The sequence below is a fragment of the Periplaneta americana genome, chromosome 1, assembly GCF_040183065.1.
Source record: "Periplaneta americana isolate PAMFEO1 chromosome 1, P.americana_PAMFEO1_priV1, whole genome shotgun sequence".
Classification (NCBI taxonomy): Eukaryota; Metazoa; Arthropoda; class Insecta; order Blattodea; family Blattidae; genus Periplaneta; species Periplaneta americana.
Window position 1 is genome coordinate 109,320,451 of NC_091117.1, and position 17,129 is coordinate 109,337,579.

Genomic DNA, 17,129 nt, shown 5'->3' on the forward strand with positions numbered 1-17,129 from the left:
GTTAAAATTGGCTTTGGTGGCAATGGAATTTCAGGGTACATTTCTTTCAACACGTTAACTCTACTGGGAGCTTTGAGAAATACTTTTTTCACTGATGAAATCAACAAATCTACTTTAGGGAAATTGTCTCTGACCACTTCTGCCACACGATGAAATGCATGCGCCACACAAGTAAAATGAGTCAATTTAGGATATACAACAGATAATGCTTGTCCAGCTTTGACCATATAAGGGGCAGCATCGCTAATAAAGAATAACACATTATCGTACATAATACCCTTTGGCCACAGGATACCCATAGCTTCGTTGAACAGTTTAACTATAGTTTTGTTATTGCACTTTTCTAGAACATCACAATGTAAAAGAATTCGTTCAGAATATTGTTCACTTAACAAACCGATAACTACATTACCAACAAGTCTACCTTCTTTGTCGGGAGTCTCATCAATGGAAACCCAAATTGAACTATCTTTAATTTCATCTCTTATCTTCTGTATTGTCTCATCGTAGATGGATGGAGCATACGTCTTCCTAAGTGTTGACTCATCCGGGATTGTATGTTGAGTATATTTTTCAAGGAATTCCCTGAAGACCTTATTCTTTAGTTTGTAGAGAGGAATATCAGCAGAGATGAGAGAACGGCACAGGTCGATGTTAAACTCAGATCTTACATTCGATGTTGTTGGTTGTGTTAAAAACAATTGTCTCTGCTTGGAATTTAGTTGTTTGTTGGCCTGATGTTTACTAGTTGTAATGTGTTGTTGCACCAGGAACTTTTGTGTAGATGATACTGCACACTGACACAAATTACAAAATAATATTTTATTGTCAGTTGATAAACCATCTTCTTTAAATTCTGAAATGTAACTTGTTAGTTTTGATTTTAAATTGACTGAATGACGTACTTTTGGCATATTTACCGTCTTTATAGTATGATTTACAAAACTGAACCTATGTGTACTCTGACTGGCATTTAACTGTTGGGCTGCACAACTGAAGTCTGTTAAAAATTTTAAATTAAATTAATACAGTTTTGTAACTTACTTTCCCATTGTTGATAGGACTGCTAATTTTCAAATAACTCTGATGTTAAAGGGATTACTGAACATGTGTTTAAATCTCTATTGTTGAAATGTATTTTTAAAAGTTAATGGAATTTTGTTTTGTTTTATTGTTAAACCTAATATAATATGGACTGTTTTATATGAAATATGGAAAATATATGGAAATTAACGAAAATATGTACTAAACTCTAAAATATGGAAAAATATGGAAAATAAAAGTAGGATTTTTCAACCCTACACATTGTGAAACATAAAGATAATGCAAAATATAAATTATATTAGCTTTATAAGTAAATATGTATTTACATATAAATCCTTTCCCTGCTGATGAGGTATGTATATGAAGTTTGTATCGTCGGTATTCAAGTAGCCTACTTATGTATGTAATTTTTATTATCTGTACAGAAAAAATTTAGCTTATGTGATAGTATGAAGTAATCTCTCACGAAATAACAAGGAAGAGAAAGGTGCTTAAATTTAAATATTGAAAACAGGATGATAAGAAGAAAATAATTTTTACTTCCTTCCAATTATTAATGAAACCTGGCCACTCACCATTCGCAGTTGATTTCTATGGTTACAGGTCTATTCTTCATATTCTGTAGCTTTCAAATAATTTCTAAAATAAATATTACGCCTACTTAGCTCTTGTAAAACGAAATTTTCACTTCGACTTTCAACGGAACACTCACTTATATTTAGTTCTTGTATCTTGCAGTAAATTATCCATTTGTGAACATCTTTCCAATATAACTTCCCATTGAAACGACCACTTAAAATCATTAGCTAGAATTTATTATTTTAAAAACATTTCCACGTACATACTGTTATAATTGTTATGAACCACAGTACAAAAGACAACACTGTGAAATTGGATTAATTTACCAAGATCAACATCAATACCGGTAGTATAAAATCACATATAGGCCTAGGCTATATTATTTCATTACTTTATGGTATTAATTAGAAGAATTAATTTTGAAGAATTTACAAATATGCTGAAATAATTTATGACACCTCTTATAGAAATGTAAAAATATGTATGTACATTTTGAAACAATGGGTATAGCACCACTTGAAAATGTTGAGCACTTTAACAGTAACTTCTAAATTGTTCCATCACGTTGTCTATAGTGTTCATTTAATGTAGCACTTTTAGAATGAACGTGGTTCACATACATAAGAAGAAATGACGATGGAATGAGTCGAAGACATACAGTTTTCTTTAATTTTTAGCAAATGATGAAGTTGAATATATACTGTTACTTCATATCCTAACATAAGTAGAGTTGCCACCATAGATGTAACACCTCCGTAACACCTGAAATGAATATAAAATAAATTAATGTATAGGTAATGATACAAGAATAAAAATAAATTAGGCTAGACATAACCTCACAAAATTACAAACACATGCTAAAACAAAAAAAAAAAACTTTACGTATCCGTATATAATAAAACTAGATATTCTAGATATAATTTGATTCACACGATAACCACCTCAGCCTATTTCGCAGCAGCCATTATTAGTTACCAGTTTGAGGTGCATTACCTAATCTCATACTAACCTTGTTAAGTTCTCTAACCTAATTCACTGATAATTACGTAACAATACACAGGTCTAAAATACAGACAAATACACATTAATTACCTAATAAGTACAGCATGAAGATAATTCATTACTTTTGTCGGTATTTTCTAAAAGAGAAAGGGAAAACAGTAACATTATCTCAAATGTTTACATCACGTCGTTCACATTTTCATTAGGCCTATATCAGTAATGCTTGGTAAGTGAAACAATGCATGAAATTATTTTACATTTCGGGTCACATCATTCGAGAGTCGGAAAATGCAATTCGCCACTTTTAACATAGCATTGCTTGTTATATGAGAGAACTTTGACAATTACCTTAACCTATAAAGATACGACCTGTTGGTACAGAGTTCTTCACATAGCAAAACACAGACAATTTTCGAATATAACTTAGCTGAACAAACTTCAAATAACACTGTAATATGCTTGGCATATTTGTAATATTCGTGCTCAATGAGTACTGCACAATTAATCGAACTATTTTCACGATGCACAATGCTTTGTAATGGACTATTCATCATTTCATAGGGCAGGGAGGCGAACCTAGCGGCAGAAATTGTCATGACTCACAGAGACCTACTCTCGATCGTGCTATGCGCCGTCTTGTGTAATCTCGTAAGCAACGTTCGCAACATACTGCCTCCGCAGCAGGGTTGCCGGATAAGGGTAACGAATCCGTCCTACCAACTTATGAAAATTGTCGTACTTCAGCAAGTCAACTTTCACAATGTTTACAATCTTTGTAAATTGTAAACTTTGCTTGTAAATTATAAACTTCTATTTCACAATCTTCGTTTGTAATGTTGAACTTTACAAAGGAAATCAAATCTTTACAAATTAAATTTTGCTCACTTTACAAGTATTCTGTTTCACAATGAAGAGTAATTTTACAAAGTGTAAATTTTACTACAATACCTCTGAGATGTGTAAAGTTTGATATTGCAATAAATTATGAATAAATACAATAAAGAAATACTTATTAAATTAATTTTTGAGTAACTGGATAATATTAAGAATTAAACTAAAGCAGTTTTGATGTTATTAAGGAGTTCTAATGACTCGGACGAAGATATTGAATTTAGGCCTAATCAAACGAAGACGTATACGTAAAATTCTCCGGGCAAGAATTAATAACACGTTCGTATCATTGTATAAATTTAATGAAAGGTTTCGAATGAGTCCCGGATACCGAGTCCCGAACTATACTTAAGAATACCGCGTAAGTATTTATATACGAAGACTGTATTTAATAAATACTCGCACTTAATAAAGAAGTTCCCTGCACCAATAAGAAATAATTCAATAATGCAATAGCGACACTACTTACGCGGTATTCTGAAGTCGTTTCGAGTTTCGCTGGAATCTCTCCTACAAGATATGGGACATCATATATCCAACATCCAAAAGAGAAAAGTGATGCCCTAGCCCTCAACCTCAAAGCGAGAACTGTATTGTTTTGCATTGGATGCATACTAGCTATCAGTTCCGTGGGTTAGCAGATATGCACGGAATTTCTAAGATATCAGTGTGCAAAAGTGCCCTCAGGGTAGTTGATGTTGTTAAAAGAGTTAAATTCGGGGCAGGTTTTTCATCATCAAAATGTTATTTACTATAGCACAGAATTTTTATGTTGCTGATGGGATCACTAATGTTTGTGAGGTTATGGATGCAACATTAATAAATACTGATGGATCAACACAAAAAATTAACCTGATTTTGTGTTTAGACATAATTATTCTATCAATTGCATATTTGTACGTGGACCAAATCTGTTATTTACTTATTTGACTGAATTTTGTGCTAACTTTGGTCATTTAAGTAATATACGTATTGGTATATTCGACCAATCACATCACATGAAACTCCATTGTCGCCAATATATAAAAATCTAAATACTTTTATTTTTTTAAAAATACTTTATATTTTCTTTTGGTGAAATATGAACAAGCTTAGAATAATCTATTTTAGTACAAAATATAAACATATGTATCGATAGTAGTAAGAATACAGCGACTTTAGCTCTGCTTCTTAGCGAGTTTTGTAAACTGTCGTTGGAGATCGTGTGTAACCAATAATGGGTATTTGTAAATTTCTTTAGCTGATTTTGTAAAGTTCGTCAGACTTTACAAACTAATAAAATAGCATTGTGAAACACAATTTGCAAGCATTTGTAACCTTTTACTTGTTATTTGTAAATTGTTAATTTGTAATTTGTAAGGATTGTGAAACGGGCCCCAGTAGCTGCGCAGACCATACGGGACAGGACAGGTCACAGGTTGCCATACGTACGACTATAGTCGTACGCATACGACTATTTTGACTGTACGAGGTACGACCAAGCCCCTACAGTCTCGGCTGCGCGAAACGAGGAAACCGGGGCAAATTGAACGCTGCGCTTGCAGCCATATTGTTGGAGAGCAGACAAATAATAGCAGTGCGTAAATCACGCAATTTAACGCTGTGATGATCTAAAATTGACATATTATGGCCATTTTCGACGTTTAACGTAAAATTAGGACGAAATAAACATATTCAAAGTTTCATTGATATGTGTTAGAACATTAAAGAAAAGAAAATACGTATGCAGCAATTTATAGAAAACATACTGATACATCCATAAATAGGCCTACACAATACACATTATAGATTGTATAATTTTACGATAATCAGCAAATTGTTAGGTTTCAGAGAATCTAAAATTATATTAACATATTAACTCTTAGATCACAAGACATAAATATATGCACCTTGATTACACAAGTTCTTGTTATAATCAAATTCCTAAGTGAAATAAATATGCGATAATCAGTATAGACTTGTTGTTAAGTTTTAGAGAATCAAAAATAAATTATATTACCGGTACTTTTAGACCACAGGATATAGGTAATCTGGCAAAATATAATATGCGAAGGTAGCCAAATTACATTGAATTCATTCTTCAATTAATAAAGGGAATGCTATCAATTATAAAAAGTATCGGTACCTAATACATTGCATACAATAGGTAACGTGAAGACCTAAAAACTAAACAATCACTTTATGCAAGATAAAAAAAAACCACATACTTTTTATGTGTGGATTTTTTACATATTGTATTTATATTTTAAATAAATAAAATAGATATATTATCATTGCTTGCGGAGTGATGGTACATATTTTTTTATGCACATATGCAATATCAATAAGATGCCATTCCTTGCTTTTGTTAATAAAATATATCCGGCAAAATGTAAAAGAGTTATTTATAGGTGAACTCTGAATCATAAATTCACAAAGGAGGCTTAGCTATTATAGCTATTTATTTATTTATTATCTGTATATTTATTTATCCATATATGGATCATGAATGAAAGTTTATTATCTTGCAGATAAATTCATTTACATAATAAAAACAAAAAGTTATCTTTCCACTAATGTTTTAACATCTGATGTTTAAGCCTAAATAATTCACTCAGTGGGATTTCTCTACAGTCTGATATACCTGTAGTGAGAGGGGCGTATTTTGCGGGCTACCGGGGCTACCGGCGGTAGCCCAAGGAAATTAAAAAAGAAAAAGTTTATATTATAACATAATGTAATAATTTTGTATTATTAGTTTTACCATAGTAATTAAAATTAAAGTAATTGTTAGATATATTTTGTGTAATAATAGGGTCAGCGGTAGCCCAAACCCTTTAACCAGTATACGCCGTCCTGTACTAACAATTAAATATTCTTTATTGTCGTAAACTACTGATTGATTTTAATGATATTGATATTGTAACAACAGAGATAATATTATATTTGATTTTTAATGATATTGATATTGTAACAACAGAGATAATATTATATCGTACATTTTGCAAATAGCTTGGAAAATTAAACAGGGATGGTATTATCGCCGCGCTCTCATGGTTAACATTCGGCAGGTCTTTGAGCGGCCTCATGCGTTCGGCAGGTCTTTGAAATTTAATTGTATTATTGTTTTCAATTTCTTGTGTCGCCGCTCCAATCACTCGCCTCAATTTCAATAATTCAACCAATAAGCTGCTTCAATTATTATTAAATGACACTTACTTGTCTAATCCACACAGACTAAACCCTAGGTTGCAATGTCTTGTGCTGAGGACGAACATTAAGGTGTGTGATTAAAATTATTATTAAAGAGTTATTATTAAGAGTTAAGAAAGCCAACGTACTCGTATATGAAATAATAATAATAATAATAATAATAATAATAATAATAATAATAATAATAATAATAATAATAATAATAGCCATTGAACAATATAACAAACTAATGCTTATTCTTATCGAGAAAGTAGACGTGACATCGTGACGCTTAGAGTGAAACCTACAGAGCAACAATCGGTCGGCAAAATTATTTTTTTAAAGCACACCGCACGTTATTGTATGATGCCGACATGTTAAACATGAGTCCGCGGCGATAACATATCATCTTTCAAAATTCTATTGCCATTACTTTCACACTATTCACTAAAAACGCCCGAGACAAAACAAAGGACAAGTATGACAATCGTGTTTACCGCTCTATTTCTACCAGTAGCATGGCGGCGTAAACATGCGCAGACTGGTTTCAATTTTGGACAGCACACCAGCGCTCTGTGTGAGTCTAGTATACTATTATAACGTCTTTGGGTACGACCGCACTCTTATGTCGTACGCAATTTTGTACGACTATTTCACTGAAGGGAAAAAATAATTGGGAACTTACAATGTTGGTCTATAATTAAAATTTATGGTTAATTCGTACCTTTTAGAAAGTTTTCTTCATTTAATATGACCTGGTAATTTTATTAACTTCCTTGTTTGTTCGATAAAGGAAATCTTTTATCAATTAAATTGTATCGCAGTAGTATTAAGGAGGCTAAACGCGCCGACACTATAGAAGTGTCGGGTTTGAGTCGACTGTAGATGAATTAATTTGGTATAATTTTCAGCCGCCGCATTTATTGATACTAAAATAGACCTATCTGCTGCCGCGCCGGCCGAAGATCAAATTATGCTGACTTTAAATATAAGAAAGTTGATCCTAACCAAGCGTCATCGTGCACGCCTTATTGTGATGACAGTGTTGATGATGAAGAAATGGGTGGTGATTTGTTTCAATGGTGAATGCCATTGTGGGTGTGAACTGTAATTAGTAGTAATTTTAATTGGAACTGAAACTTACTGGTGGATATATTTATTTTTCGATTCTTCATCAACTGCGTAATGACATGAAGGCGATAATGCCAACGAAATGACTCCAGCGCCGAAAGTTAACCAGCATTTGCTCTTAATGGGTTGAAGGAAAACCCGGAAACAACGTCAACCAGATAACTTGTCTCATCCGGGATTTGAACTCTGGCCCGCTCGTTTCACAGTCAGACGTGATAACCATTACTACACAGCGGTGGACTAGAAGTGTATTAGGAAGTTGAGAAATGTACGACAATTTTATGCTGAAGTACGACAATTATCATTAGTCAGTACGTCAGTTTCGATTCCTTTATCTGGCAACCCTGACTAGAACGTTGCGCGTGACGCCATTACTGTGGCAGCTCATGCTAGCAGCATAGACTTACTAAATAACCGCTAGACCGCTCACTGGCGCTAGTGTCATGTTTCCAAATTGAAACGAGAGGCTCGGGTCAGGATCATAAAGCGTGTGAGATTACCAAGAGCAGGTTGTGAGATTGTTAACTGCGCATGCGGGGCCATCTCATGCACTGTCTGTGAGATCCATACCGGTAATTATTCCATGCGAGTAAACGGAAGTGTGTTATTAGAATATTTACTTACTTACTTACATATGGCTTTTAAGGAACCCGAAGGTTCATTGCCGCCCTCACATAAGCCCGCAAATATGTCACTTAAATATTGCGTACCTACCTCTAAAGGCAATTATTTAACTGGTTCGAAAGTCAATGTCTTTATATTCCTTAAAGAAGAAGATTTACGCCGGAAATATATCATGACGATGCATCGGAATAATTTTGTCCCAACTAATTGTGAGGTAAGTATGACTAGCTGGTAATTAAAGTATTTGATATGTATAAATAATCTAAGATACGTGTATAATATTAAAACTAGTATGAAAAATAAAACATGAATTTCAGGTTGGTATAAATTACTGTGTAAATTGATACTTCATGTTTGAGGTTAGTTCAACATGCATAGTACTATTGTGAATAGGCCTATTAATTTGAGATTTTCTGATATTTTTAATAGTTGACGATGGAAGATGGTAATATCGGTGGTGCTGCAAGTTTCTGTCCTTGAGGAGCAGTTGGACGTCATCATATGGCAGCGCTGCTTATACACGCACATCACAGTGTCGGTGACTGACTGGTCGTGCAGCTGGAGGTGAGAAAGCAGAAGGAAGATAGTGAAATTAAGACTGTTGAACAATTGTTCCCAGCAGAAAAGGAATACAATCCTTTGAATAAGAAGCCTGCAATGGATATAAAATATAGTGTTTTCTTCATTGAAGGATCATCATACAGTTGGGTTTACTTGGTTATTAGGTTTAGAACATTGTGTATCTGGAACCATTTCTAGTACCATGTATGGAAAAGGTTATCTTTTCTGAGAACTACAATAGTGCAAAAGATAAAGGGGCTTTCTTAAAGCAACACTGCACCTTGTCAGATGCAGCAATTACTCTGCTGATGAGACTAAGAGGCAGACAGTAAACACTAGATGGACAGAACTCAGAAAGTGTAGATTTACTGCAAGTAACTTTGTATCTTACTCAAATCCTGTCGGTGGGATAGATTTCCCCCATTCGTCTTTAAAAAACTTGTTGGTTAAGATATGTCAAGTTTAAAAGCTGTGTAGTGAGGAAAACACCATGAAGCAGTAGCTGTGTTAGAAGTCTCAGAATTATTAAAATCACAGATTCAAGCAACAGGCTTATGGCTTCATTCAACAGGCGTACTAGGAGCAAGTCTTGATGGACTTAATGATATTCAGGGGAAAACATGTACACGTGAAATAAAATGCCCCTATAAATACAAAAACACAACATTGACTCAGGCACTGAAAGGGATAAATGATTATATATTGTTTGTGGATGATGATGCTTTTTTTAAATATGGACCATGATTACTATCATCAAATCCAAGGTCAGTTGTATATGACAGGTTGTGATGTAGGATATTTGGCAGTATGGACTCCACAGCAGCCTGTTGTGTATTTCGTTGAGAAGGATTCTTCATGCAAAAAAAAAAACATGCAAATATTGCAGTCATTTTTCATTCATAAATTCGTGCCATGGTTGCACGAACATAAGAAGTAATAATGTGAAAAGAGTTACATTAATACACTTAAAGAAAAAAATGTGGTGAACAAATTTTTAAGTCATTGTAGTTTTCCAAATAAGGATCTGTGAAAGAAAAACCAAATTAGGAAAGAAACTACACGTTTCATTTCGCTAAAAACAACACATCCAGGTGTAGACAAATATCTGGCGTCAGGTTGCCATGGCACTATAAAATTTTTGTATGGTGCCTGAATTTTTTTTATCGAGTTCTAACTTCTCAAATTTTCAGTTTCTTTTAGACTATGTTGTTTCGACCAATATATAATGTTCACAAAAGCAGTCGTAGGAAGAAGTTTAAGTGCGTAATGTGTTTTATTAATTAAATATAATATTGTTTAATGTATCTGTAGTAAATATAGGGGCATTTTATTTCAAGTGTACATGTTTTTCCCCTCAACATCAGTAAGTCCATCAGGACTTGCTCCTAGTATGCCTGATGGATGAAGCCATAAACCTGTTTCTTGAATAAATGGGTAAAATGAAGAGCCTTAAATTTTTGAAATTTTGTGTATTTCTGTAATGTCAAACATAATTCTTAACAATACAAGTGAACTATCAAAATCAAACCGAAAATTGCTGTCAAGGCATTAACAATATGCTTAACTCCACTGTTCTATAGTACTGCTCTTCTCTAATGTGCCGTTTTACCCCTCTATTTTGACAGCCTTACACCTACGTGGCACTAAAAAAAAATCCTTAATATCATAAAAGTAAGTTTCTGTTACCAAATGTTGCAAGATGATTTTAAATGTGTTAAAATGTACAATATATATATATATATATATATATATATATATATATATATCTGTTGTGACAATTTCTTGAATGTAGCAACTGCTATGGAGCTAAAACAGTTGTTTGATTTGTTCAGTCTAACATTTGGTTCAGAATGATAATTATATTTCGTGCTGTAACTGTGAAATTTAGATCTATTAATATAATTGTTGAGGTTTTTTTCAACACCTAATAAACAGGTTAGTATGCTTAGATTTACTTACAACAGTTAAAATTTTTTCTCTGATGAATAAAGATCTATAATGTTTATCATAAGGAAAGTCTGTATACATAGCACTTAAGTTATTTACTGGCTTTTAAGGAACTCGGAGGTTCATTGCCGCCCTCACATAAGCCCGCCATTGGTCCCTATCCTGAGCAAGATTAATCCAGTCCCTATCATCATATCCCACATCCCTCAAATCCATTTTAATATTTTCTTCCCATCTATGTCTCGGCCTCCCAACCAACATTATATATGCATTTCTGAATTCGCCCCATACGTGCTACATGCCCTGCCCATCTTAAACGTCACACCCTTAGCCTATGTTCCTTTCTCAAAGTGAGAGTCCAAGTTTCACAACAATAAAGAACAACCGGTAATATAACTGTTTTATAAATTCTAACTTTCAGATTTTTTGACAGCAGACTGGATGATAAAGCATTGTATTCTTCGCCTGACATAATTAGGAACATTAAATCCAGACGTTTGAGATGGGCAGGGCATGTAGCACGTATGGGTGAATCCAGAAATGCATATAGAGTGTTATTTGGGAGACCGGAGGGAAAAAGACCTTTAGGGAGGCCGAGACGTAGATGGGAAGATAATATTAAAATGGATTTGAGGGAGGTGGGATATGATAGAGACTGGATTAATCTTGCATAGGATAGAGACCGATGGCGGGCTTATGTGAGGGCGGCAATGAACCTTCGGGTTCCTTAAAAGCCATTTGTAAGTAAGTAAGTAAGACTGGATGATAAAAGCTTCTCAACCGAATAATAACAGACATTTCCCATATTAATTCTGTGTTTAATTTCCTCCCGAGTATCATTTATATTTGGTACTCTTGCTCCCAGGTATTTGAAATTTTCCACCTCGGATACATAGCACTGCTATACGAATACATAAGATATTACACCATAGAGAAGTGCATAATATGAGTTTTGAAGATATGTTCGGGGATAAGAGGTTTTAAATGCCTTAATAAATAAATGAATCTCGAATGTTTAACATATATGGAGTTATCATGTCAATTTGGTGTCCAGTATAATCCCTAATGATAATAATCCCAACAGAGCTGTTCAGTGTGACGTCCATTCATGGCAATGCATTCCTCTGCCCTTCGGCGTAAGGAATCACTCACCATTTGAATTTGTTTTAATATGTTAATAAAAAGGTCCTGATAACCATCCCCAGTTAATCTCTGTCGTAGCACGTGTGGCCCTATTAATCTGTCACTAAGAACGGCTGCCCATACGGTGATTGAGAATCGGTGCTGATGCCTTGTTTCTTCAACTGAATGGAGATTTTCATCTGCCCACACATACTGATTACGAAAATTCACAACACCATCTCTGCTGAACCCCGCTCACATCTGCAACCAGACTTTTGTTTTCAGTATTCCTTGGGACCTATCAGTATTCCATGCCAGGTGTCAACTACGGTATGATTATCTGATAGTCTGCTGTATTGCAGGGCAGAGAATTGCATTGCCATAAATGGACGTCACATTGAGCACCTCCTATGAGCAAGTGTACAGAACTCAGAAAGTATGTGTTGTAGGACTCATGTCTATTAGACATTATTTTCTTGTTTTTATGCATACTATCACCTCCTAAAATATTGGATACTTTTTTTTAACAACCTGTATATTTCAGATTTTACAGTTTCTTCAATGAAACGGACACTCTCTCTGAAAAAGTCAGAGTTAAACATTCTTTGCACAAAGTTTCAGGATAAAACATATGATGGAAAAGAACGAACCAATTCTAAAAATATATAGGATATTAAAATATTAGTTAAATGTGTGAAACCCAAGGCACTGAGTTTTTAAGAAAAAATTCTGAAATAGCCTGCAGGAGATACTACAGCCAGGGGATGAGATGATAACAGATCAGTAATGGATAGAGAATATAACATAATGTATTTGAACAGCTTTTTTTTTGATAATTTTTTAAATATATTTTTTTAAATAACGACTTGACGACTTTTTATACAAGTAGACCTATTATTATCATCTAGCGGGTATTTGTTATTAATTTTGAATACCTATAGTTTAAAAATTGATTTATTATGTTTTGTATTACTACTGGATAAACACAGCAGACCACTTCTTAACACTGTTTAATATTCTATAACAATATTTCGTGAATAAAAATAGAGATATATAAAATTTCAAACTCATTCCATTACTGGAAATCAATTTCCGTGCTAAAAGGCATTATGTCACTTTTATATAATAATTATTTTTAAATGATTAAAGTCCACACCTGTGGAGTAACGGTTAGCACGTCTAGCCGCGAAACCAGGTGGCCCGGGTTCGATTCCCGGTCGGGGCAAGTTATCTGGTTGAGGTTTTTTCCGGGGTTTTCCCTCAACCCAATATGAGCAAATGCTGGGTAACTTTCGGTGTTGGACCCCGGACTCATTTCACCGGCATTATCACCTTCATCTCATTCAGACGCTAAATAACCTAAGCTGTTGATAAAGCGTCGTAAAATAACCTAATAAAATAAAATAAATGATTAAACAAATCTAAATATTTATCCATTATTGAAAACATTGTGTCTGTCAGTACTCTACAATATTGAATGAGTGAAAAATGTGTACAAAAAATCTTTTGAAGATATAACATTTTTTCCTTCTCCTGAAAACTTGTAAAAACTGACATAATGCCTTTTAGCTCTGACCGATTCACTTTTACATTGCATTATGATGTATATTTCATTGTATGAAATTTTATTTCATGATCACATGTTAGCGTCCCAATTTGATATTCTGGGTAATTATGAAGTTAATATTGCTAATTTCTGTGTAATTTTTTTTTTCAGAATTTTTTGAGGTGACATATTTTGCGTTATTCAAATTCAAATTACATGACTTTGCAAATTAAATGATTACAAACATAGTTGTGTTATATATACCGTATATCATTTGAAAGGTTTTATCATTAGCTTTCGATTAAGGCCTTTCCCAAGTCTGTAATTTAATTAGGCCTATTATTTGAGTTATACCAATAAATAGAGTCATATGCTAGAAAAGCCTTTACTTTTTAAATTGTTTGAAGTCCTGTATTCCTTAAAGTCTATGAGATATGAACCTAAAATTTTATATGAATATTTACTTTAACAAGGTCTGCAAATATGTCAAATTTAATGAAGATCAGAGGATGTAAGGTTGTGGGCTGAGTGATTTGGCATGGAATGACTCAATACAGGAAAAGTACTCTCATCTAAATCATTTATGTCATCCTCCATTACAGTAACATTAAATTCATGAGGTAAATCATTTATCACGTTTCACATTGAATCATTTACATAGATTTCATTTTGTGAAATTAAGATATTTCCTACTTTGTTCGATCTCATAATTAACTGCAAATAAATTTGTACTCTTAATTTTGCTTCTGTTTCATAAACCTGTCTGACAGATATGTGATAATTCCCACTCATTTGATGGTAGTTACCAAATCTGTCTTCCAGGGGCGTGTTTCTCAAAACTCACTGACTACTAATACCAGTCTGTACAGTAGTAATATTAGTTTATTTTACAAGTCTGTGTTTCTAGAAACTACAAGGGTAAAGTAGTAGTTACCAGTTCACAGACTAGTAATATTGGTCGATTTCACCAGTTCAAAAATGATTCTGTTTCTCAAAATGCTAATCTAGTTGATTATACTAGTATTTAACAGGAATATTCCTACAAGACTCTAAAGACTGGTGATTTCTATATTATCAGTTACCAGTGGCAATCTTTCTCAGATAATCAAAACAAAATATTGTAGTTATTTTTTTAATAAATGTGGTTTAGTGATTTCGATTGAAGTAGTAATGAAGTTGTTGTGAGAAGAGCTAAACCTATATCGAGAAAGAACAATTATTATTCCTTTACGGGAGCATTGTTTAAATATAATGAACGGTTTAAATAAAGTGCTGAAAAGCTTGGAGAGTTGTTAAATATAGTGGACCTGCCATAACAAGACAAACAAATAGAAGTCATGCATTATCAGCAAAGTTTCAAATACAAATTGCTCTACAAATCGGGATGTTGATTATTTTCCAATGCCATCTGGTTTTTCTGCCCTAGACCAGCAACACATGCAGATTTTTTTCCTAATAATCTAATACCAATTCATCAACTGCAGTAATTTTTGCTGGCTTTCCTTCTCCACTGCCAGTTCTTCTGACATTGTCAACTTTAGCCTACAAATTAAATACAAAACGACACTAACTTATGAATAGATCAAACGTAAAACTGAAAAAAAAAAAAAAAAAAAAAAATAGCGATTTTTTCAAGTCATAAGTGGCATCCATGTCGCCAGTAGACTCACTTGCTACATAATGTGTTCATATTATGATACTGTGAACTTGAATTGGTACTCGTCAAAGTTGCTTTCTTAATGCTGGGCCAATAAGTGTCCCTAACGTATGCATAATCTCTGTTCTTAAGTATCAGTTCCATATCCTCACTTGTTACAAATTTTTTTGTCCAGTCGTTTACTTTATCATTTTTGTTATTATGCTTGAAAACGCACCGAATGATATATCCTTTGAGTCATTAATCATATTGAGTATAGTTAATTTGCTTTCAATTGATGGAATTTCAAGAGAAGAGAGAAGTAAGAACCAAACCACAAACACCTTAGCCTCCTAACCTCAAATAACAATACCTACCAATGGGTATAAACAAATGAACTCAATCAGCTGACTAGTGAAAGAGATCATGTGACTAGTGAAAAATTGTCACAAGTTACTAGACTGGTGAAATATTTGAGAAACAGAATCTACTAGAGCTGGTGAAATATACTCTGGTAACTAGTAACTGGTGAACTACTAAACTAGTATTTTTGAGAAACAGGCCCCAAGTCATCTATTTTCACCCAACAAGTTAAAAAATAGTTTCTATGCATTATGTTGATCCAAAGAAAATAAGTCAAGCAAGACAAGTGTTGTGTGATAGAATGACGACTGCCTGCATACTGAAACCTGTCATTCCTTTGCTCAACCACACAGAAAAGCGAGTCATAAATTCTGTAATATTCTGAGAATTTAGTGTATTGGTTCCTGGTACGTGTTTTTAGCTGGCTGACTCCAGCAATATAGGCCTACATAGATACCAGACATCAGCAAGAACAACAGCTGATCTGACTCAATACCGGTAGCTACTGAGGATAGGACAGTACTTAAAGCCCTGAAACTTTTAACTTTTTAAGTGTTTTAATAGCCAACTGTAACATATTAGTATTATGCACATTTTAATGATTTAATGAAAAATACTGTTGAATAACGACTAACAATTTAACACGTCAGAGTTTTACCATATTTCAATAAATTGTCCTCTAGGGCATGAAGGACTTTAAGAGCAGCAAAAGAAGCCTCTCCTTCTCTGCAGTTATACCATCATAGAAACACTTAAATCTAATAACCTGATCTGTTTGGTTCAGCCAGTTATTTCTGACATAACTTACTTATAAGTAGGCCTACACTGTCAAAAATAAAGTACAGGGGTCGCTCTGTGACATTGCTATTGGGGCATTACTAAATTATGAAACAGTATATCTGTTTATAGCATTGTTAACTGAGACAATGTCAAAAACGTGGAAACATATCTCCTCCAGCTTTAAAATAATACCGCTTCCAAACAAATACAAATGTTCAGCTTTTATGGTTGCAACACGCAAGATATGTGCTACATCTAAATAACTTCTGTCCAAACTTTGTGCCATGAAAACTGTGAATTTCCTTCTGCCTGACCAACTATTATATTCCCACTCTTGTAATCAAACTGGGCTTTTAAACGGATTTCATCTACGAGCAGTAAGACAATTTTATCTTCCTCTTTTAGAAATTATACTTTCTTGGGGAATTAATTTAAGAAATTTGAAGACTGTTGATCTATTATTGTATTTGTGGAAAAATTGTTGCAGAGCCTACTTAATGTAATTTCAAAAGGCAACAATAAACCTGATTTGCTTCTTATGTATCTGTAACAATGTAGCCTATAGATGCAGATTGTACCAGTGACCAGAAAACCATTAACGTCCATGAATATCTCATGCTGACTTCTTACAATTTAACAGAGAAACTTGTTGAACTATAAAAATAGCAAACTAATTGGCTCTTTTCCTGGCAGATCGATACACAAGCTGTTTAGCAAATGTTGAATCAATTC